This window comes from Camarhynchus parvulus, chromosome Z (assembly GCF_901933205.1).
Source record: "Camarhynchus parvulus chromosome Z, STF_HiC, whole genome shotgun sequence".
In the NCBI taxonomy this organism is placed as follows: domain Eukaryota; kingdom Metazoa; phylum Chordata; class Aves; order Passeriformes; family Thraupidae; genus Camarhynchus; species Camarhynchus parvulus.
In genome coordinates this window covers 15,825,417-15,850,641 of record NC_044601.1, presented here as the reverse complement: position 1 = coordinate 15,850,641, position 25,225 = coordinate 15,825,417, and the positions used below count along the sequence as shown (strand labels likewise).

General features: G+C 41.2%; 1 protein-coding gene across 3 annotated transcripts in view; it reads right to left on the bottom strand.

Annotated features, from left to right (window-relative positions):
• LPAR1 (lysophosphatidic acid receptor 1) overlaps nt 1-25,225 on the bottom strand; it is a 67,840-nt gene that overhangs the window by 5,008 nt on the left and 37,607 nt on the right. The gene's annotated exons all lie outside the window — the stretch shown is intronic.

Sequence of the window (25,225 nt, the reverse complement as noted above, 5' to 3'; positions counted from 1 at the left end):
GATGGCTACTCATGAAACTTCTTGTGTTAGCAGGCAAAGTGTTTCCTAAGCAGCACTCTTTTTTCCTTTTTTTCTGTCTTTTGCCTTGGAGAGCCTGTGTCTGTGTTTATTCTGTGATCATTTGTTTTCCTCTAATGCAAAAGAGCAAAATAAAAGAAGCACTTCTGCTTCTGCCAAGTCATACACTGCTGTCCTTCAGAGGCTCCAGAGGGATGTAGCTCTTGTCAATGCACACCTATTCTGAAACACCCTTCTTCTCTGCCTTAACCACACTGTGTCCTTTTCATGTGCTCTCTTCTATTCATCTTGTGTGTTAACCCTGATATCTGGCATGGGTTCACACTCACCCTGCAAATTCCTCAGTCTATGCAGAGAGGAAAAATATTGAAAGGGCCTCTTTTAGGGAGTGAGAGAAGAAAAAAAAATCTCTCCTGTATTTGCAGTTTTTTAAGGATTACAGGAATAGGATAAGGAACCAGCATATCAAAGACAGAAAAGCAGAAAAGATCCATTCCAGCTGAACTGCAGGAACATTTATAATCTGCTGCTGTTGCCCTTCTACTTTTGTCCATCTGCTGTCCTCTCCAAATCCCCTCCTGCCCTCAGAGTGGTACTTGTGGCAGGCAGCTGCACCCCCTCTTCCTCTGGGACAACAGTGGCTGAGAGAGGAAAGGGCATTGAACGTCACTGTTACGATTGTGATCACAGCTACCAACAGGGAGAAGAGTCCTTCTGCACTTGGTGCAGGCTAAATGCAATGCTCTGGGAGAATGATTTGTTTTAATTAACAAAACCATAGCCAAAAAGGGCTGCAGAAGTGCCTGGCATTTTCAACATTCTGATTTAATCCCACCCTCATCAGGGAAAGCCACTTGCTATGCTAGCTGAGGTGACAGCTCATCAGCTGCAACAGAACTGCATTTCTTCATGTCCTAGCCATCTGCAAACTGTATCAATAGTCCTTCTCATCACACTGAACATTGTCTTGTGCATGGCTTGAACAGAGATAAGTACTGCAAGCAATAGTGCCTGTTTACAGCTGTGTATTGTTTTCCCCTGACACAAACATGACAGCATGAAATCTAAAATGAATGAATGATTACAGATGCCAAAGATAACGAAGAGCATTCATCATGCTCTAAACATAGAGTGTAGGAGAGATTCTTCTAATTCTAGTCTGACCTAATTTTTCCCAATTTTGACACAACACTATTACAATATATGCTAGTACTTCTTGGTAGATGAAAACACTGTTGTTGTTTTTTGTATTTTTTGCTGGAAATAATTAACATAGAGATAATGTTTGCTTTGACCCATGGAATTTTCATGTGAAGAGATAAAATGCGACTACCACATTTTGATCAGATTAATAGATTTAATTGTGTGCTAAACTTGAAAAATTCCAAAGAACTTGATAAATGAAAGGCTGCCTCTTGATCCGCAGACTCCAAAAGACTTGAGAAGGATGACAGTGAAGGAAAGTCCTTGAAAAATACTCCAGGTGGGAGAGAGCTGCCTACAGAGTAGAGGTAAGGATGACCATACTGAAAAAGGTGCTATCAGAACAGCTTGATTTATTGAAGGTGTCTTTATTTAAGAAAGCTGTATGAATTATGAAAGAGTGAGAAATTCATAGCACACTCCTGCAGTTTTTGATTGATTGTAAAATGCTACCTTCTCTGATGTGCCTTTGGGAGACTTTAACACTATGGGTGCCTTTGTGTTTCAAGCCAAATGTTAATTTTGTGAGGCTGTGTGTGAAAGAAAGAGGAAATATCTCCAGAAAGAAAGATGTAAAACAGTGTAAAACAGGAAATGAGAAACAATGCAAACATAAAAAAAATCTACATTAATATTCATGCAACACTATCTTACATATACTTTTCTAAGATGATTTAAAGCAAGAGGATGTGAGCACATAAGAGAAAATACACAACTAGAGACCATATGAAAGGAGCTGGGTGATACAAACCACTATCTTGTCTTTCATGACACTATATATGCCCCATCCCTAGGGATCTGTGTTCTAGCCTCCTGGGAGCTGAGCAGCTCTAAATGTGCAAGTTATAGATAAAATCCTATCCTCAGCTTTATCAAATATCTTAACTCTGCATGAATTCTGTAACTGTCAGGTTTGGGAGATTTTCCAGTCTACTGTACCCATGGTTTGTAAAGAGATTTTAGAATAAACTGGTTATGCTAGTATTGCATCAGATCCCTGATTCCCTACTTTTCCACAGCTACATGCACATGCACAATCCAACCCTTGCTGAATCTTGTTTTGGGAATTTCAGCTAGCAAGTTTGGCCAGACTTTGTACAAAATAATGGCAGGATTGTGTAGGAATAGAGAAATCATGTCTTGCTCAAAAATGTGTTTCCTCTTCTCAGCAGGAATTCAGAATGTGTCTGCTTCAAACACTTGTCTTCACCTTTGAAGGTGCACAGAATTTTCTGGTGTTTAAGGCATGGCTATTTTTGTCAACAAACCATCCCTTCTCTGAGAAACCCATCTGCTTCCATCTTCACACATTTGTCTGGTTTAAAACATGTTAATGACTTAATATGAAAGCAGCCTTGGGGCTCTGCCTGTGCTCTGGCTGAGCTGGGAGGACCAGCAAGCCTCGACCCCAAAGAGTTAAACCTTGTGTATATTACCATCACCTCTTTCTGGGCTTTAATATGTAGTATTTCACATGTGTCTTTTCATCCATCCAGTCCTCCTCACCTTCTTTCATTTCAGAAAAAATAGAGAAAAAAACTCTTTCTAGGGGGACACACCATCTTGACTACCAATGATACTTCTGCTGGCACCTAGACTCCTTTGCTACAGGCTGGCCTCTGCTCTACCTGCTCTCTTCCAGCACTCATATCATCACATTGCGCCCCATTGTATTGAAAAACACATAAATATCTTGGTGAAATCTTTAGGTCAAAGTCTTTCTTTTAAGCCAGACACACTTTGGCACTTATACCTGCTACACAAAGGGTTAACTGAAGAAACATCTGACCTATTATGGTGTTACACAGGGAGCTGACAACAACCATTAGCCAATAATCCCACTGGCATAGCTAGCTGCATGGTCACCATGTGGTCAGTAGGGCTGCATCTACAGTGATCATACCTTCCCTTATCTCAGAGTGAGCCAACATCTTTCATCTTCTCTCCCTGCTTCACTTTGAAAATCCAGACCAGAGATGATGAAGAGCAGGTTTCCCCACAGCCAGACTCCCAAGTGGCAGCTGTGGGAATCCTTGTGAGCCCACTCTCTGCAGCACCTTGTGCTTACTGCCCCGAGTGCTCGCTGACATGTGCTGGAGGCAGGGTATGCTGACACTCCGACTCCTGGCTTTCCTTCTGGACATCCTATCTGCTGCATGGCTTCGCAGCTGGACACTACCAGGTGGTCCTTTCACAGAGCCTGGCACCAGATGTGGATGTTTCCAATACCGCACGGTCTCCAAGCACTGTGGTATCTCTGTAGCATCTGAAGCCTTGACAGTGTGAAACAGCAAAAAGACAGAAAAGACTGGGGAGCACCAATAACAAAATAAAACTAACTGAAGAGAAAATGAAACTGGGCAGTAGCAAGCCACCAGAAGTGATCTGCTTATTTCATGGGTACTTGCCAAACTCTAGCCCAGGTTAACACCTGATGTAATTCCCCACCTGATGCTTGCAATCTTGCAAATGGGTGTACTGGTTTCTGGCCAGCTGATTCAGCTGCCCTCAAGTATTCCACAGGTGACATCTCTGAAGGAGAACTCTAGTGCTAATGCAAATGGAGGAGACCAGGAGGGTTTCTCAATTGACATCTGCAAACCAAAGGTGTTTGAATAGCCCTCTTTTAGAACATACTTGTAATGGTTTTAAAGAACAACTTGCACAGAGGAATGTGCAAAATGTATTCTAAAAATAAAAGCAAAAGCTTAATCCCGCTGCGATTTATCTGTATCCATTTGAATCCCTCAACACAAAAAAAATGGAATTTGCTCCTGACCTAGTAACTGCAGGAGAGAGATGGTGCACTGCCCCTCTTCAAAGGGAGAAACTAAGGTTTTATCTATAGAAAGCATTTTAGACAAAAACAGGAAGTCATTAAATGCCAGTGGTCAGCATTTCAACTGATTTCTAAATTCATAAAGATATGTGAAGCTCATGTCTGAATAAAAGCTTGGCTGTTGCCAAAGCAATCTGATTATTTATCTCTGTGTAAAGAAAAACAGTAGTCCTCATGGAGTTTCTCTGTTGCCAAAAAACCTGACACACAGAGGAAATTTTGGTGTCTCTTTCAATTTTTGGTGTTCTAGACAAGTCTTTATGCTCTAAATTGAAAACAAATACTCCTACAGTCCCAAATCAGTGCTGGTAGCTTGGCTGGAAAATGAACACGTAAGCCCAGATGATAACAGGCTCCTGGTACTGGTCTCCCTGGGTTGCAGGAAAAAGAAAAGCAGGCAAGAGATGTCTGGGGAAAACTAGAAGCAAGAACCATAGAATCCCAGAAAGACTTGGGTTGGAAAGGACCTTAAACATCTAATTCTAACCTCCCACCATGAGAAGGGATGCCACGCATTTCATCAGGTTGCTCAGAGCCCTGTCCACAAACCCTTCCAGTGATGGGACAGTCACAATTTCTCTGGGCAAACTTTCCAGTGCCTCATAGTAAAGAATTTCCTCCTAAATTCTAATCTTAATCTACTCCTTTTCCATTTAAAGCCATTCCCACTTGTTCTATCACTCCTTACTCTTGTAAAAAGTCCCTTTTCAGTGTTCGTGAAGGCCCCTTTCTGGTACTGAGAGCTGCTATAGGCTCTTCCCAGAGCCTTTTCTTCTTCAGGCTGAACAAGCCCAATGCTCTCAGCCTCTGCTCCAGCTTTCTGATCATCTTGGCCTTCTCTGAATCTGCTCTAACGGGTCCAATAAACAACCTTTAGCCAATACCTGGCAACCTGTTTCCACCCCCTAGTCCAAACTTGGTTAGGATTCTCTTTAGGGGCCCTGACTGCTCAAAAGAATGACTTGGGACTTCAGGTGGGGGGAGACCTCTCCCTGAACAGCAAGGGGACCCTGTCTGAAGGGTTTGGGTGAGGCTTTCAGGTCCCATATGCGGGGCTGGAGGTCACCAGGTCTCCTGAAACATGAAAACACTTCTGCAGAAGTGAAGGCTCACTGCAAGAGGTTGTGTGAGGCCAGGGCAGGACAGCTGGCACCTGCAAGCAGGGCTCGCAGACTGGACTCTTCTCTGCGTGCTTCTGCAAGGTACGTTTAGTGTGCTTGGGACTTGGGCGTTTCACTGCTTTTTTAGCAGCTGCAGTTTCCAATCACAGAAAAATAATTCACAGCCATGTTGAAAAAGCCCTGTTCTGCCCACTTTTCCTACAGAAATCCATATAACTTCTGTGGTACTCTGCCACATAGTCAGAATGCTATGCTCAAACAATACAGCATATTTAGCAGATATCAAACAACTTTGCTATGTGAGACTGTTTAACTGTATTTTCCTTTGTTGTTAAGGACATTAAGTGTTACTGGTATTATGTTTGGATAAGCTCCAGTTGCAACACAAGATTCCAAATGAAGCCTGGGTGGATGCAATTTAATATGTAAAGGACTGCCTTGATTCTTACATAAGATTAAACTAATAATATTAGAAGAAAAATATTAGCCTCTGTTGGTTCCCTTGATAGGAATAAAACTTATTTTATTTAACATGCTAATACTGCACTCTGAGTAGGAGAAAGTGTTACCAAGTGTTACCAGCTGTACCTCAACTGCAAGAAAACTGTGTGTGCTTTTAATTTATATAGCCATACTAACATTTATCTGATTATAGCTATCTGGTTAAGCTGTGGTAGACATCCTTTGAGGGAACTGCATTAAGATCAATCACACAAAGTGATTTTAAGAAGCAGAATTCATGCTGACAGCTGTGCTTCTCAGAAAATGAAGAGCACAAGCTCCAAAGTGAAATGGGCAACAGTGTACGCCCCTAAGGATAAGGGAATGCCACTCTAGGATAAACCTGCTCGGGAAAATCTGCCTGCCTTTGGACAAGTTAGAAAAGCCTTTCTAGTCCTCACCTGAATATAACAAATCAAACTACTGCCTCAAAGCAAAAGCAGCCTTGGACAGACTGCACATGAATGGCACTATCACCTGAGTTGTCTGCACACCTCACCATCCAAGCTGTGTTAAGGTAATGCAGGCATTATTCAGGCTATCAGACCACCAGGGAGGCACCTACAAATGGCACTGCTAAAACAGAGGGGAGCTGACAGATGTGGCATTGCATACCACAGGAGAAGCACCGAGTAGAGAACCACCTGTGTTTTGATTGTGGGAAGTATATACTTACAGATTATCAAAAGGGTAAATTCTAGGTTTTGGCACTTAATTCTACACGTACCTTTAAAAAATTATCTAGATGAGGCTGGTATCTAGGGCAGAAAATATAGGTTTTGTTCTGCATTTCCACACTGTGAAGATGAGACATTGTTTAAAGGGATGCAGCCACCTTTTGGCTCTCACAGATTTCTCTGGATTCCCCATTAGGACGCTTGCTGTCTTGCTGCATAATTTCAGTGTGGTAACAACAGTATTTTCCATACTTCAAATGAGAAATTCAGTGAACAGGACTGGAAATGTTTAACTGCTGCTGATGGATTCCAGGGGCAGCTTCTCTGATGCTTCTCTAATAATTTACCATATCAGAATCTAGATTGATTTAAATTTTTCAGACAAATACAGAAGAGAGCTCTAATAAAACCTGGCCTCTCTTTCATGTCATATCATCATCATCAAGAATCATACTGCCACACATTATCTGAGGGGAAAAAGGTGTATCTTCAGCTAGCTCCTTCTCTCAGCAGTACACACTGGGGTAAAATCCTGCGTGTGACTACACCCTCATGACTACAAATGAGGGCATCCCAGTCTCATCCACTTAGAAGACCAGTCACTGCTCCTGGGTTAGACAAACGATGTGTCTTTCCCCTATGACTTCTCCCTCCCCCTACAACTAAGCTTCCCCAAAATCACTGCATTTGTTGGAGAAGTGAGCTGGATTTGGCATACAGAACAGATTCTTGTGTTTCCATTGGCTTACAGGAGTCTTCTACCTTTGGCAGTCTGCTCTCCTGTTCTAAATTTAACCTCTGCTAAGAAAAGTATGGCACCTAAAAGTACCCAAGAGTAGTGCTTGGACTGTGCTAGCACCACATCCTTGGTTGCTTGGCTTAAAGATTGCCATTTAAATAGCCTCTGAAACCACAAAAAAGCACACTATCATGCTTTTTTGAAGGTTACTCAGTCTGCGTATTTCTGAGGATGTGACTCCTTTGACCTCTGGCAGACAGTTTGCTCCAGTGTCCCTATAAAAGACTGTAGGTTTTGGCTATATATAACAGGGGACAACAATGCTGAAGTTTAAAAAAAAAGGTGCTAAGTCTCTTAACTTTCAGTTCCCTTACTCCCACCCTCTTATGAAAGAGCAATTGAATAGCAACAGAAAACTGAAATTAACTGTCTGTGCCAAAAATGGGCTGACTCCCAGCCACCTTCATCTCTTTCAGGGGTGTTCATGAGAAGAGCCAGACAAAGGTCATTTAGATCCAGCCCCTCTCTGCCACGCAAGGAAAGCAGAGGTGTTAACACTGGTGCTTTCTCTGCAGCACGCCTTGCTGCTGCTTGGCTTTCTCCTGGGTTTTCTGCTGCTGGGCATGAGCAAGAGTTCCCACTGAACTCTTGGCCTCTCTAATGAGGCTGTCAAAGACAACAGTTATCATTCTCTTCTGTCACCTGTCTTCAGTCCAAGGACAATGCAAACTTTCAGGGTTTCTCACAGTGACACAGAGAAGAGATGCTACTGCCAGGGCAGAGCCCATGGCTGTGCTCACACAGGGGCTGCTCCCCATGGATCTGCCAGTGAATGTGCTGCTTCTGCAGGACAAGAACTTGAAAACTCTTCCCTTTTAGCACTCTGTTTGCCATGGACTTCAGTCCTCAAGCGATGAGGGATTTATATACCATCCAAAGTAAAACCTTTGCCAGCTGAAAATTAAACAATCTAGAATTTTTCAAAACAGAAAAGACAGTTTAAACAACTCTTTAAGATGCAGACCAAGCTGATCTGGTGAAAAAGCAGATCACATTATGTACAGCACGGTAGAACTCTACTTTTAAAAATAACTGCTAATAACAGTTCCATCAGATGTAGCAGACAATGACATACAACGCAGATCACACCATGGCTGCCAGAGACAGAAAATACTTGTGAAAGCATTTGCTTCACACTTGGAATGCCTGAGACTTCGTGCAGACAGTGATGAAGCATCCAGAAAGCAAGCCTAATATGTTCAGTCTCATCTGATGGCCCTTATAGCTGTCTAATCCCCTCTGGCTGATCCTGTGCCATCTCCAGGCATGTCTGTGGAGCATTCTGCCCTGACCCTCCATGTGAACAGGCTCTAGGCGCAGGGCTGGGATGTTGGCTCCAAGGGAGGGGACAGCCTACAAGCAGGGATACTGCAACTCCAGTAACTCCCACAAGCAATTGCAAAAACAAATAACTGCAATCACCACAGCTGCATTGAAAGCTAGCCTCTGAAAGGAAAACAAAAGGCTCCTCCACACTCTGTGGAAGCCCACAAGAAGTATTGGCATAGTTATCAGTCCTCAAAAGAAGGTCTTAATATGCATAGGCTATCTACTGTATTGTGTCCTGCTTTAAACAATACAGTGGATGCAGGATTGTGAAATAGAAAACCGAACTAGCACGTCAGTTGTTGTTGCCTGATGGAAGAGGAAGCAGAGGACCAAGACTGGTACCAAACCACAAAGACCATTTCCACTTGCATTACCCTCAGCAGCTGCACATTTAGCTGCAGCCCACCTAAGGGGCTGAGGAGGCAGTAAACTGACAGAGTAGCAGAAGGAGTGAAACAGGATCTAAAAGCATTTTGAGAGGATCAAAAAAAAAAGACACCTCCTCAAATCCCTGCTCCCAGCTTTAGTATTGCTCCATGTTAAAAAAAAAGCACCACACCAAGAAGGCTGTGCCCACCAGCACTGCTCAATATTACCAGCACATGCCCAGGAGGTAGAACCTGGGGACACAGGAAATATGTTTTATTGCAATTCTAACTAATCAAAGCACTCCCACTGAATACTCCTCCTCCAACACCCCCTCCCCCCAAATTAGTATCTATGAGATCATAGTTTTAGTTCATGTTGATGTTTTAGTTCATCATTGCCCACAGTAGTTCAAGTCAGATTATTTTGGGACAGACATGCTGATATATGAATCTGAAAGACTTCTCCAGGATTGTGGTTTTTTATTTTGTTTTAGCAGATACTTGTAGGCTTGCGCCTAAAGTAAACAGGAAACTGCATGAGATAAAATGAGACCTTCCAGGCAAAAAGGCCCTCCACTGAGGAATTTTTGGTTTAAAATAAAAGAGATAAACAAGCAATTAGTACATTGTAAGAAAATCGCTTGCAAAATCCTTCTATTCAGCAAATTAATTGCATCTAAGAAGTACCTCTGCTGTTCTAAATGAAATACAAAGCTTTTTTCCTTTTTCAGAAAAGATTAAAACTCTCCTAACTACTCAGCAATGCACTGAAGGGCACCAGTCAGAGATGACTTTATTTTCTTTTAAAATGTTTTAACAATGGAATATTCAAGCAACACTGAGGTAAACTCCAACAAAGCAGCAGTGTGTATGGAAGATGCATAAAGAAAAAGCCCTGAGGCAAACTCAGATCAGCTTTTGCTGGACGTCGTTTGAAGCTCCTGGTGATACTTGCTGGCTTCTCCTCATTTTTCTACAGAGTTCAGAGCAGCAGCCACACCAAAGTCAGGCTAGCTAAATGAGAGACAAATGCAAGGCAGAGGGGCCATTTCAGTGCTCTAGGAAAAGCCCATGCTTCCAGCTCCTTCTTATAAACTTTATAGCCTGGAGATTGATCACAGCTGTGCCTTAAATAATAAGGAGCTAAACCAAACACCACTGCAAGCTTTTTATCTGCTGGGCTCTAACTGTTCTGCAAGCTACAAGGGGAGAAAAGGAGCAGAGATTTCTTTGTCCCTGGTGTTTTCTAGGAGAGACAAGCAACAAGGTATGAGCCCACTTACTTGCCCTTCAAAAGAATGAACACTCAGTTTCCTTAGGCATCCTGTGACACCACAAGCATTTTACTGTCATTGGTGTTCTTGCTGTTGTATACTATCAAACCCTGATATTATAACCCTGCTCATTAATTATCTATGAGCATGAGAATATGTAGCTATGAACAGACTGACCTACTGCAAACTTGTTGATTTCACAGTATTTCCAGTACATATTTTTCTGAAAACAAGCACTCACTAATTATATTTTTCGTCATGTGTCCTCTTGTCTTTAACTGCATTTATTAGAGAAGGCTCATTCAAGTTTCACCACCTTGAAGTCCTTTAAGAATGCAGCATCAGTGGCTAAGTTATAGGTATGGGGCAAGTAACATGGTCTGTGCAGGACAGTTTTCACTCCCTGACACTTTAATCCACTTTTTGTGGAGCTCATGTGCGAAGCTGGCTGAGCACTCTGCAAAGCCTGCAGTGTTGGGATGCCACAGGAGTCTCGTGGGTTGGTGAGTTCCGTGCCCCATGGCACAAGGTATCATCCTGGTTGCAGTCCAGCCACCCTTCCCCCTTATTGACACGGCTTTTAGGTGAACTTTGCTCCCCTCCCACCTGACCCATGGTTGGAGAAGCTTGCATCACTCCCTGAACCATGGGGTTTTGTAAAACCCGAGGTGTGTGTGCCTGGGGAAGGGAATGAATGAGAATGGGGAGAAGCAGTACTGCTGGACCCCTCCTACCCTCCCCAAACAGGAGAGTTTTGTTCCAGTAAGTTATAAGCAGTGTTACTGTCTCAAATGGTACTGGATCTCATATTTTCTCTGTGGGCCAGGGGAGCTCCCTACAGATTAAAACTGCAACTGTTGAAATCCACCTTTTAGATGTTGACTGGCTTTGATGTGTTCCATATTTATGCAATTATGGCAGCATGTTACTGAAGATAGGCTGTATGTTTCATTCATAAAAGAAACAAACAAAAAACCAACAAAAAAGGCACCTGTAACTGACCCACAGCCTTCATCTCTTCCTTATTCTGCATGACAGACTAATTCCCATATCCATAAGGGTTACTTTGTGCAGGAGTTCAGGTCTGATAGGAAAGGGCTGAGTGCAGAGATCTCCCAAGGTTCATTGTGGCTGTAAAACACTGCTGCTAGCTGTGAAGTCTGAGCTTGAATGTTGCTGCAACGCAAGCTTTATTTCAGGGGAAAATTCACATGTTCAGAGTAAACGATGCAGTGCACAGGCAAGAGCAAAATCATCAATAAGTAAAGAAAAGAGTTGGTTAGCTGATTGCAGTAGACATTGTCAGGAGGCTTTGAGATAAGCAGTGAGATGATCATATGCAGGGGTCACCATCTGAGCACTGTCCATGAGCACAGAGAAAGGGAGAGGCAGAGGTGCCAATGCCAGCAAGAACACTGCATATCACTGCAACAGACACATGTATAAGTTTGAGGACACAACAAAAACTCAGTCTTTTCCAGAGAAATGTTGTGTTGAGATGTGTCTGCCAGATGGAAAGAGACAAACCCAAGAGTTATTTTATGGCAGAAGAGAGCCATTTCTAACTTGCCACCTCTCCATCTTTATCCCTAGCTGTTTTTTCTCAATGTATCCAAACATGGTCAATGGGCTGTACACATCTCCTCACCCACAGGAGCACATATTGGGTCCGACTCAGCTATACTAAGTTATACTAAGGGGAAATTCAGAAAGCTAGTTGATGTTGTCATCACACTTCTAGCACATATAACTCATCTCACAACTTAATGCATTTTTTGTCACCTGCACTATTTGTGTGTTAAGTATTCAAGCATGCTTTCACAGAGAGTATATTGATTATGAGCAATCCAAGAAGAACTCGCACCTCTGTTGCTCATGAATTGACACTGTTTTGTACCTGGTGGTGAGTCCTACTGAATGCCACCAGACCTTTTTGTTCTGGCTGTGAGGGTTCACTGGGCATGACTAGGCTTACAGTGTATTCCATGGTATTGTTCTACCCGTGAGTCTGAAATAGGAGTAGTGCTTATTGGACATTGCTGGATGTAGAGTGCTGCATTGCCTCTGCATTTCTGTAACTTATGTGGACTTGTCTATGACCCAGAATCTAAGCCCAGCTGCCACCAGCCCCTTTGACATCTGAGGACCAGCTGGAACACAAGGGCATTTATTTCCCTGTTAAATTTCTTTATTCTTCATGTGTCAGAAAGGTTTGCCTTACTCTTAATGTGACAGCACCATAGAGGTGTCTTTATCAGCTCTTGAGTGCTTTGAACAAGTCCTGGAGCCAGAAGACACTGCCATGAAGAGGGCAGCTGTGGTCACAGCAATAAGGGGTGTCCTGGAAAACACTCATACCAAGGGCACAAACTGCAATTTGCTTACACACACTTTAATCAAAAAGGGTGAAAATATTCTAACAAAAGTTCTCCATCTAAATTAAAGAACAATTCATACATGAACTGAGCTACTGAATCATTAAATATTTCCAGATATTTCTCTTACTGATATCTCTCATGTTGGTTCATCAAATTTCCATACCTACTGCTAGCCTAATAACTGTTTTCACAGGTCTTTAAAAAGCTGGTAATGTGCCTGGTGTTTCTAATAACTTTGTGTTTCATTTTTCTGAGGCATGAGAAATAGAGGTGTTAAAACAACAAAAAAATACACTATCCATCTTCCAAGTATGTGGACTTCTCTCGTTTTTTTGAAAGCAGTCAGTCTGTGTCACAGAAGTGGAGGATATTGTTTCAAGATGTGGCAACAAACATCTCTTACGATCACAGATGTCAGCATACACAGAAGCCCTACCATATTACGCTGCTGCAAAATGCTGCCTTCAAAATTGCCTATATGCAGATATTTAGGCAATTCTATCAAGGTACTAGAGGCTGGCCACTGTACTAACAGTATTCCTATTAAAAATATCCAACTTAACTCTTTACAACAGAAGCTTTCTGCTTGGGTTGGCGTTTTTAGTTCTTGTGCTTTCTGCTTTCTTACACACACATTTGAGGAAACGCTCAGTGAAACTGCTGCATCTGTTAGACATTTATCTCTTCTGTTTGAAAGCAACTGCAGCAAAAAGAGGCAGTGAACTTAAATTTCAAATGAAAAGCATTTCAAGCTTCTTTAATAAAGGCAAATATACCATTTTCTTTGTTATTTTGGGGGAAATCTGCACTCAACAGTGCAATATGCCATGAAGACATCCCATAAGAGACACTTTGCAAGATTCCCTCTACTGCAGGAGTCAAGGGTAATTCTTGGTAGCCTCTGGATGCAGGAGACCACTCTGCAAACTTTGGGGAGAAAGGTGAATTGTTTTAAAGTGAAGTGAATGAAGTGCAAAGCTTATGAACACTTGGTGGTCAAGGTTTTAATGTGTTTCATCACTGCTTTCAAGGTCAAGGCCAGGTTTGAAATCTGGTTCATGTCCCTGCTAAGATTTCAACAGTACACGTGGAGAAATCCATGTGTTTATACAGACAAATGCAGAACTTGTGCTTCAGCCAGCTCTCTCAGCTCATTTTAAATGCAGGAGATTTTGGAATTTGAGGCATTGTTGTAGGCACTGCATGCTAGAAATTTGCTGCATCTCCGGGTGCACATGCCTCCCAATGGTAAATACTCAAACAGGTGCAATTTCCTTATGAATCAAACCGTAACTGGCCATTATTTCTGGGCAATCTACTTTTTGAATTACTGATGATCAATGAAGTCCTGGACTTAGGAACTGACAGTACAAGAGAAATAAAATGAAAAAATAAAATAAAAAATAATGAATAAAATAAAATAAAATAAAATAAAATAAAATAAAATAAAATAAAATAAAATAAAATAAAATAAAATAATGTAAAATAAAATAAAGTAAAATAAAATAGTATCTTTTTGATGTTGAGTTTCCCAGGGCACTGAGGAGAAGTTATAGCCCTGGAAAGTCATGTATCCTCTACACCTTTAACCAGAGGATGTGTCTCAGCCCCAGCTGGTTTTTCTGAACTCCTGTGGATGCAGAGGGAGCTAGCCAAGGAAAAAACCCCAACACCTAGATCCCCAAAATCTCAGCAGCGGTAGTAAATTGACCTGTGCCTGTCCAGCAGCCACAGACAGCAGGCTCTTTGGCATCCTGGTGCCCCCCTTTCTTGGATCAGCATAGTCAGGGAAGCTGGGAAGCAAATGGCTGCCTACCCAGCAGGCAAAGCACTCAGTACTCCTCCCACTGAGGTACTTCTCTCTTACAATCAGAGAGATAAATCAATCAGAGGCCTAAATGGTGAACTGTCAGGGTAAAAATGGAACAGATGGGCCTGCCATTTCACAACCTGGCTCAAATAATTCAGGAAAAAACCATTTGGTCTTTCTTCTAAGGGTAAATCTCTATATATGGAATATTTATGCCTATGACAGTGGTTTGCAGGAAGGTGGCTACAATTTGTTTTCTAGAAATAGGCCTGGAATTGCTTTTCTATGCCATGCCACAAGCCAGGACAGTCTGGCAGCCCAATCCAGCTCAGAGGCATGTGATATGGGGCACCAGTGCTCCAGGACAGGGTGGTCTCTACTGTGAAGGCCCCAGAATATCCTTTGACAGCTCAGGCTCCCACAAATTACCCTGGCAGTTAAGCTGGCTGTCAGAGGTGCTGCTCCTGCCTGCCAGCCAAACAGGGGCAAGGCAGCACTGAGAAATAAAGAGAGCAGAAGAGATGGGAACAGAGGGAAAGGAGAGGCAGGAGGGTGAAGAATAATAAAAAAATTAAATAAAAGGAAAATCTCATGGGAAACAGCATCAATCAGTACTGTGTTCTCTGGAATGTGCTTAAAAGCTAGTATTTCTGGAGTGCATATGGCTTTATCCACACTTCTCACCCTCCTTGCTGGGGCCAGGCCAGTGTACCTGAATGCCTTCTGCTTTATCACAGGACTACACATGGTGAGTGCAGCACTCAGGTATTTGATGGCTGAATTGGCTGAAAGTTCTTCTAAAGAATGCTACATTACTTATTTCAAGCTAAGTACTTTGCTTACTTAAATTGATCCCTCCTCCCCATAGAGTGAACCAAGCCAAGCTTTTCTGCTGGAAAGACAGAAACCCACACAACTCATCTTGTGCAGAACTCTGGCTAAACAGGCAAGGATCAGATGCAGATCACCCTCAATGAAGAACCATTTTCAGCCCCCATGGTTTACAGGGGCATTACAGTCTATTAACCAATATGCATCCACTTCACCTTTTCTTTCTGTGTGTGTGTGAGACAACAATAGGAAAGAAGTTAAGCTACAACGTACTCAGATATTACACTCTCCTTGCTGAAGGAGGGTAAATACAAAATGCAACTGGAAGGCCAGAAGTGTTCACAAGGCTGAGTATCAGACAGCAAGCAGGCTGCCAGCAATGATCCCATGGCACCCAGCACCTTTAGAGCTATGTCCCCCAACGCGGCATCTATCCATTTTCAATTTTAGTCTACAGAAAAAGTAGCAACCATTCTACAAAACCACAATAGTTTTACAAAATATTTTTTTACTCTCTATATATTGAACTTTTGCTTAGAAAATTCATCTATAAATTACTCATTGTACTTTTCTAGAAAAATAAAAAATGAGCACTTTAAAGCAACTTAAAACAAGGAAAGATGAGAATTATCAATGCCATATGTCAGAACAAGTTCTTTCTAAGGTTATATCAATACCAGAAGATCTGAAACAGTTCCCTTAAAACTGCTTTTAGAAGAACAAGAAAGGTACTGAATCCAGGAGAGCTTGGCAGCTTTTCCGCCTTTTAACAGCTAAACCCCCTCCCTTTTCTTCAGGAGATGACTTCTTTAATGAAGGAAGATATTTCAAAAATCTTTACTGTTCTCGCATATCTGTGGTTATATTAACAAACTTGTAATCAGATACCAAGTACTTTATTAAAACAGAAAGACCCAGGCAGATAGCTCTTACTCAAACACAAAAAAATTCAACCGAATTACTCTCTCACTTCTCTCAAACATGTCTCAACCTTTTTTCTTTATACTAACCTCACAGTCTTTTAATGCCAACATCAAGGAATTAATTACTTCAACCTCTGCAGCACACAAGAGGCTACTCTCCTACCAGCAGCAGATGGCCACCCCCGTGGCAGATATGTCTGGGGCAGTTTTACAGACCAAGTTCTCACTTTCCCAGTTGCAAAACTTTACATCACCCTATCCACAAACTTCAAAGCACTCATCCCTGTTCAAATTCCTCCTGTTTGCTAGTGGGTTTGGAAATAAAGGATTTTCACTTAAAACAATTCCCTTTGCTCCAGTACGTCACTAAGTAGCGCAGACTGATGGACAACACCAGAGCATGCAAATTAAATACCTCAGATTTACAAATGATGTCATAGCTTCCAAAGTCTTATCACCTTCCATACAAGCTCTGAGCCCTTGCTGTCCTCTAGGCATTGATGGGACAGGATATGTGTCCAGCAGTGGACCTCTCACGCTACACAAGCAGTATACTTAGACATAATATCAGCATTTGTTCACATGGACACAGGACAATGAACTTCAGAGACATTGTTTTATGCTGAGGAAAGCAGAAGTGCGACACAAAGTTTTCCCAAACAAGAACTACAGAAAGGATGGGGATCTTCTGCTGCGATTGTTGCTTCCAGCTTTAAAGAAGGTTACCAAATGTGTAAGTGTTTGAGAGAAACTTATGGTGGACCAGCTAGGGGGGGGGGGTGGGGAAGGAAGGAAAAAACCCTAAAAATATCTTTGAAACAAAAAAAAGAAAGTAAAAGTAGTCCATCAATGAGCTCAGTAACAGCATCCCCATGAGTAGGAAACATGCAAATAGGAAGCTGTTCTGCTGCCACCGGAAGAACTCAGAATCATATCTTCCTTCCATATTCAGATTCTAAATATCTTTATTTCAAAAAATGCAGAAACGAAGCCTTTTTGATAAACATTTTTATGCTGGGGCTAGAAGGATAGAACCATGGCAGCTGTCTGAAAGCTATCAATCACTGCTGATCATTTCCCACTGCACTGAGTGGCAGCTGTACCTCAAATGTCTCAGCAAGTTTTGTCAGCAGCAGTAACTCTGTGATTTGATGTTAACAGCCATAGTTTCAATGAAACTATAAAGGCAAAAGTAATGTTGAAAATTGAAATTGAAATTTGATATTGAAAATTGTTTTTCTTCTGTTTTCACAGATAATCCCAGAAAAAACAAGCCTAGAATACTTAATCATACTGCTCATGTGCAATGAAGCAACGTAGAAGGAGGACCACTGCTTCTCTAGCACAAAACAGTCTGTTGTTGTCAGTGCTTTCTTTCCACTGGTGGAAACAAACAAGAGTTCAGTGCCTCAGTGAATGCAGTTTTACAATGAGACTAGTTAACAGCTGGCATTTTTGTTCACAAAATTTCTGAAGCTGAGGTCTAGCTGTAAATTTGACTTAGCACTTGGGTGGTGTGCTGAAACATGGGAAAGACAAATGGTATCACAACGGTGAAAACAGAAGCCAGTGGGTGGACAAGGACCTTCACCCATACCTTCAGACTGCAAATGCTTTCCTTTAGAAGTTGCCAAAGATGTATCAATTTTAGCTGAGGGGGCAAGAAATATAATCTGGAAGGTTCGTGAACAAAATAAGAAAAACATTTAGAAGCAAATTTTCCATGCAACCATGTGCTTTCCAAGGACAAAAATGTTATTTTGTGAGCAGCCATTTTTTAAAAGCACTATTGTTGCCTGTTCTAAAGAATGGATGGGTTCCCATCTTCTCTTCCAAAAAATTCAAAATTCTCAAATTTCGAGAGATCAGCAGGACTATTTTCAAAATTTCTTCTTGGTAACAATTTCTGCCCTGGGTATTCAGCAAAGTTTACCAAGGCCTCTGTTTTAGGGCAAATGTCCCACAAAACATGCCCATCTGCATTGTTTTGGAGAAGCCCAGGTTGATGATTACTTAGTCATGGATGTAGCACTGCTAAGTGGAGTCTGATATCAGAGCAAGATAGGTTACCAATTAATTTTTTATTTTGGTGTGGATTTTCAGTAAGTGAATATCACTTCTTAGTCAGCATTTTGTTTTACCTAGATCCAAGTGAAAATCTTGAATTCTACTTTTCAAGGTCAAGGTGTGATTTCCAAATCCTATTGTTAAATTAAAGGAAAATAAAAAACAATTCTCAGGGCCTGATGAGATATATACCTACTTTTGCCATTGCAATTAATTTTTAGAAACTTGGAAAAGGTCAAAACCTATGCAAGCAAGAAGAATTAGTTTTTTTGTTTATAGTTTTTTTTAAATCAAAATGTGAAGTGTAAGAACTACTTGAGGTTTACTCCTTTCTGGCCATTCCTGGAAAATGAAGAGATCTTTCATCTGCCCTTTAAATTTATTTTTTCAATGAAAAGGTAATAAATTATACTGAAGTCGGGGAAAGACTTTTATTAAACAAGGCCTCATTTTCATCATACTTAAAGGAATGTATTTACTAGAGACATTTTTCTTTCTCAGGAATACAATAAAATAAAACCACATTCCTGTCTTGGAAAATGATAGAGGGTCCTCAAAGTGCATTTTCAAAGGATTTTGAATGAAAATAAATAATTCTGATTCTTAACTGAAGGGGGAAAGAAGGAGAAAACTTCTAAATGGATTCCCTAGGGCGAAGCATTGAATGCTGTAGGGATACCTGGAATACTTTAGAGAAAAGACATTTACCAGGGATGTATCAGCTTTAACTGAGAGAGTCAGTGAAGAAATGAAACAAAACATTTACAATGAGACTTTCTACACATCCAGCCATACTCTGGGTTCGGTGAAAGTTGTCTGGATGGAAAGCATCAGTAACTTCTGCTTCATCAAGTGGAGCTTGCATGGGCTTGTTTTGGAAAAGAAAGCTACTTTTGAAGATTATCACACAAACAAACTGACCTCACTCTAATTTCCAGATCCTGTGCTTCCTTATTATTTTTCCTTTCAGCATTCTCACCAGCCAACCAGTAACAGGAAGAGTTTGGCTTGGGACTACTAGAAAAAATTCAAGAAGATCCACCAGAATTCATTTGCTGGACTATAAATGACAATAAAAATGATCAGTGACTGAGATTTTGAGACAGAGCACACATAGTACTGCTTCTACCAGCAGCATGAAATATATCAAGCAATCAAGAAAAAATCCTACAAAGGGTGTCAAATTTAAAACACACTACAATCACTGCTTAATTACATACATATTGTACATAGATGCTTGGCAAGTTTTCATGCCTCCACTATTTTAACTGGAAAAGGAAAACCCAATGGATTTTTAATGATTCTTTGTGAAAATTTGTCTTCCTGTTAGAAAACTGTGCTAGACCTGTCTAATATAGTGATCAAGCTGTATTTATCAACAAAATAGAAAACAGATATTTACATTTACAAACATAAAAATATTAGTACACTTGTTATGAATCACTGACTAAAAGTTAAAGTTCTTGTTATCAAATCACAATGATTTCACAATTAAACCTTCTAACAAATACGAAGGAATTAATGTATGAAGACTTTTATTCCCCTTCATCTACTGGCAAGCTGTAAGTACACTGTTACTTAAGTCAATACTAAAATGTCATTAAGATGCACAGGGGAAATAAAAAAATAAAACAATGAAACAAAAAAGATAATACATAATTCACAATAAGTGGAAATGGCAAGGCCTGGAAACTGCGGATTCTCTAAACTGTGTGGTTTTTTCCCTCAAGGAGGCTTTTGAGCAGCAATCAGAACTACTCCCAAGGCCAGAGGGAGAAGAGGGAGAAGACGGAGAAGAGGGAAAAATCCAAGTCATCCAAAATCCAGTAGGATAGATAAGGTATGCTATAAATAATAATTTTAATCAAGATTTCACTTTTTCATGCAAATATTTGATGATACAGCTTGAAAGTACTGCTGTCACACTGTATCTCTGAAAGCATGTTACAAACCTTTGCTCTCCATACTATGAAACAAGATTTTATCCTTTAAACTTATGAGCTCTCCATTTAGGCTACAGTCATCGGCAACAATTTCCCAGTTTACTTGACTGCAGAGTTAAATTCACAGTATATGCACATTTAAAATATACTGATCTAAAAACACTGGGACTGCACATAACTGCAACCTCTATGCTAGAACAGAAAGTCATTGATGCTCAGACTTGTATTGCCTGCACCAACTACAGAGTTTATTGCCCTGTTTTTCTGTCAGGAGTAAATCAATACACTAGTGACAGTTCTGTGGCGCGGGGGTCAGGCAGGGTTGGTGACTCTGAACTGGCACCCCGTGCAGACCGCAGGGTAACACAGTATTTATGGCTTCACATTGCACCACTTCCAGACAAGAAGCTGTGAAAAACGCTGCTCTCATCTGAACTTCAGCATGATGTTACTGCCCAGCCCAACTCTCTATGAAAAATGTAATAATTACAAGGAAAAACACCTGACTGGATGCGGCTCTTCTCCCCACAAGGCCACTGCTACCTGGTGGAAGGACATCTCCAAGCTAAGACAACATCCTTAATTTCAGTCATCTCAGGAAAAATGCTGCTGCAAAGCTCATCTCTCCCAACAGCAGCAGGACTCCTCAAGGAGGAGGTAAATAGGTGAAGTTGTCTTCTTACAGCCACTGGGCTCAGAGTTAAACCCTGGCTTCTCCAAAAGATCATCTTATAAGCTGCACTGTGCTAAGAGGGCTGATGTTTCCTGTGGCCCACAGGAATGATGTTCCAAAGGCAGGGAAGGTCTGTCAAAGTTTGAAAGATGCCATATCCAAGCTCTGTCTAGACATGATCATCTTCATCTCAGTCCAGGACCACAGCCTTGGTAACTGATGAAATGTATTTCATATTGTTCAAGCCTTAAGGCCAACAAAGATAAACCATTCCAGTTAATTACTTGACTGAGGCTGCATGAGGGATATGGAAATAAAGACATGCCTCTGTCAAGACACCGTGTGCTGTCAGTCAGGTTGTAGCATTATTTCATAGTCTTTTTATATTTCACTGATAATCAAGTGCTTTTAGTGCGTGAGAAGGAAAAGGAACTGAAGATGCAGACTGCATGTCAAAACAACCATTCAGAAAAGTTAGTTATCAATAATGTACTTTATTTGCTTCAATGGTGTAGCTACAGCATATGTGAACGTGCATGTGCATTAACAGGTTTTTTTTTTTTTTGCTGTTTTCCACTCCCATTTGGTACCTAGATGTAAAAGAAAGGCTAGAAAAGTTCAAAAATAAGTCTCATGCAATTCATAACTGCTGCAGAGAGGGCAGGAAAAAAGCTGTTGCTTAACAGTTCTACCCTTCCAGATGTTTATACTGAACTTCCAGATGTTTTTTACATTTATTTCTTCATTATAATAAGTAAAGGACTGTCTTCAAACACTGTGAGACTCCTTTAAATCAAAATTTATACAAACTCAGAGTTTATGCAAAAAGAACCTTCAGCTTTTTTATCTGTGCCCACATTAGTGTCCCAATATTACAGAGTAAACCACATTTCTGCAAACAAAGTGGATGATTCTACAGGCAGGAAAGTCCTAAGTGTCTTTTTACTTCCCAGGAACATAAAGGGTAAACAATTCTGATTTCATTGTTTGGTCTCCCTACATCCTGGGGGCTAGCTGTGGTTCTTGGCTCAACAGGCATGCCTAATTTTGGCCAAACAACATCGAGAGCTCACCCAACATAGAAAGCTAATCATCAGGATTAGTAAAATACAAATAAGGATTGTTGGTATCGTGCTTATTTGAAATTCAGTTATAAACCCTCAGTATCACAATCTCAAATTCTAAATAGAGACGAATGCCCAAAGATGCATATGGAGGTATATGGCAGAGTTATCCACACTGTAAAAATGAGAGGTGACAAATTAGGATGGATATTTAATCAGCATTTAGGCAGGAGAAATAAAGACTAACTTTTCAACAGTAACATTCTAAGCCAGTACTTCTCTAGAAATGCAGGTACACACCTGAAAATTTCTGAAAGACCCTAGCCTTTCATGACTGATTCCAAGACAAGGAAATCCAGACCAGAGCTAGTTTATCTAGGCCTGGGCTCTGAAATCCTTAATTTGGTGCTTTCACTATTTCTTAAAACAATAGTTAAGATATTGTCATCCATTTTTGGGCCGAGCTGGCCCAGACAAATGCTTTCAGAGTCTAACTATGATCCCCAGCAGAAAAACAGTTTAGCTTTGTCTTTAAATGTAACATGAGAAAAAGTGGAGAACAGAAGAGAGGATGCCAAGTTTCAGCTGATGTATCTGCTCAGTTTCTGCCTGTTCCCTGATTGCTCATTTAAAGGGAACACATGGTGGTGGTGAAAGGCAAAGTGTCACTGAGCTGCAAGCCAAACCAGACATGATTTTATGGCTGTGTGCAGTACACAGATCAGTTCTTCCTTAGTTCCAATGCAAAGGAAAGGCATGGTTTAGAGAAAGAGCTTTATGTTCCTTGTTACTTTTGAAAGATTTCAAAAGCAGCCTTGTTAAAAGAAAAAAGGGCTCAGCTATGAAATCACTTCCTTCTGTTTAAACTATTTCACTCAAGGAAAAAAACAAGAGGGCACGAAAAAAAAAAAACAAAACTGTTCTCTGCTTTTGACTTGTTCCTAGGACTCAGCATCCCACCCGCTCTGTGGGATGATGCAGTGTGCCAGATCCCGACCGCTCCAGTCAGTACATCAAGCGGCCATAGCCCTCCCCACACAATCACCCTCTTGTCAGAGGCAGCTGGCACCCTCCCTGCACATGCTGACAGCATCACTGCCTGGAGGACTGCACCCCTTTGGGGCAGCTCTTCTCCTCTTGGAGCAAAGCAGCAAGGCATGAGGAGGGCAGGCCGTGTTAGGCAGCTAACAAACAAGAAGCTCTTGTGTTATTCCCTCCCCCTCCTGCCTCCCAAACACAGTGAGAATGCAGACAGGGGAAAAGATGCTCTTCTGCTTGCAGCAGCAGCAGCATGGCTTTGCCTGGGAGTACAGCCAGCAGGACAACTCCAGGACACCCGTTTATGGAAGTTTAAAAGTCAAATGAACAGTTCACTGCTGCCCAATTCACAATGAGGTTACTTACGGCTGAGCAGCATTTTAACAAAGATTCTAAAATGAGGAATGGTTTGCCTCCCTCTGCCAATGCTCACAGGTTTATCCAGAGCCCCAGTTCTGTTTTCCTTTCAATCTCAGGGCATCCTCCCTCTCCTCCAAAATGAATTGTCTTCTCCTGTGTAAAGCAGGCTGACACAAACCAGCTCCCTTCCCCACTCAACTGTGGGGAAGGAGAGGAGGGAGAAGCATCTTCAGAATAAACTACTCTCCTTCCCAGCTTCCTGAAAAAAGTTGGTTTCTGCCTCAAACCTCATTGCTCAATGTATTGAGCAATGTATTATTACTCTGATCTGCACCATTAAGAAAGGCAGGGATTCTTTTCCTGCATGTTTTTGAGGTTCACTGATGTAGAAAAAGCCAGATAACATGAGATAAATGTTCAGCAAATTGCTCCATGCAGACTAACACACTCACCTTTTCTGCCCTTCCCAAAGCTCCAGTAAATAAACGTGAAGCTCTACCTTTTTCAAGAAGGCACTCAGGAAGTATGACCCTTGAAATTAAATCTTCTGCTTAAGAAAACTTTAAGCCAGACTTACAAGTAGATTGCAAACAGCGATAGAGCATCACCACACCTGCCTGATCAACATGCTGACCACACTGTTTGCTTGAGAGATACCTACTGATATCTGAGATATCTGTTGCCCAGAAGTCCTTTGAAGTGATGCTTAGCTTTTCTTCTTTAGAACCACAAAACAATCCTCCCATGAAGTGCAAATTCAGCAATATGGGATGATACTCCCAGCTGATGGCAACTAATGAAAATTTCTCATGGTGTACATAGCAGTCTGCAACGCCTTGATGCACAAATATTTAACTCCCCCAAAGTCTCTGTGTTACCCCAAAGCCTAATTCTTGACTTCAGTCTATTCTTTATTTATTTATTTCTTAAATTAAAAGAATTTACACAGCAAACCCACAGCTGTTTCCCAACCATCTTTATCTTGCAACTGTGCCTCCCTGGTGGTAAGGAGGTGAAAGCACTGCTGCTTCTTTACACTACAGGCCTGTGACTGACCTCCTCTAGCTTTCCTCTAGAAACCACATTGCTTAGGGAAAAAAACCAAACTGAACCAAACCCTTTGCAAAATAATACCAAGGTGGGAGCTGCAAAAATGATAAAGTGTCTACGAGCATTTTGTTTCCTTTTAACACATTTAATAAAATAATAAGTTATTTAATAAAATAATACATCTAGTACCATACATGCATGGGATTAGCTGACATTTGCTGTTTATTCAGTGACTCTTTGTTCTACAACTCCACATTGCATTGATAGAAGTGACTACTATTTTCCATCCACTTTTTTTTAGTAGATGTTTTTGGGGTCTTTTGCCTTTTTTTTTTTTAAGTCTGAGCCAGTCTTTCACCTCATAGGAAATACTGTATGAACAATAATGTCTTCAGGAAGGAAAACAGAGAACTGTTTCCTAAAAGAGGACTGCAAAACCCAAATTTTCTTGGTATTCTTAATCTCATCTTGCCTTCTGCCATGAGAATCATGGAAATGGGAAAGGACAGATTTTTGAACCACCAGGAGGTCAGGAGAGGTTTCACCAACCACTACAATCTCCCTTGGAAAACTCATATAAGTTCCTTTCCTGAAAAGAAGAGCAGGACATGAAGAAATACATCTTATCAATGGTTTAGCAGGTTAGTTAACTGCACAATTCATATTCTGGTTAAAAATCAAATCACTAGGTCAGAGTACAACATGTAAATTCTTAAACTAAAAAGTGAGTTGACACAGTGACTCACACCCAATCTCTGCCACCATTCTGCCACGTTTGTGATAGAAAGCTCAAGTCACAGCATAAACCTATGGGAACCATAATGTCAAGGACAGAAATGGGGCTAAGTTTTGGGCCCTCTGGACTGCATAACAATTGCATTTATGAACTGTTAGGGCAATCATCTAACGCAACAGGGTACTGGGATACCTGGAGACACATGTACTGGACTGGGAGACCT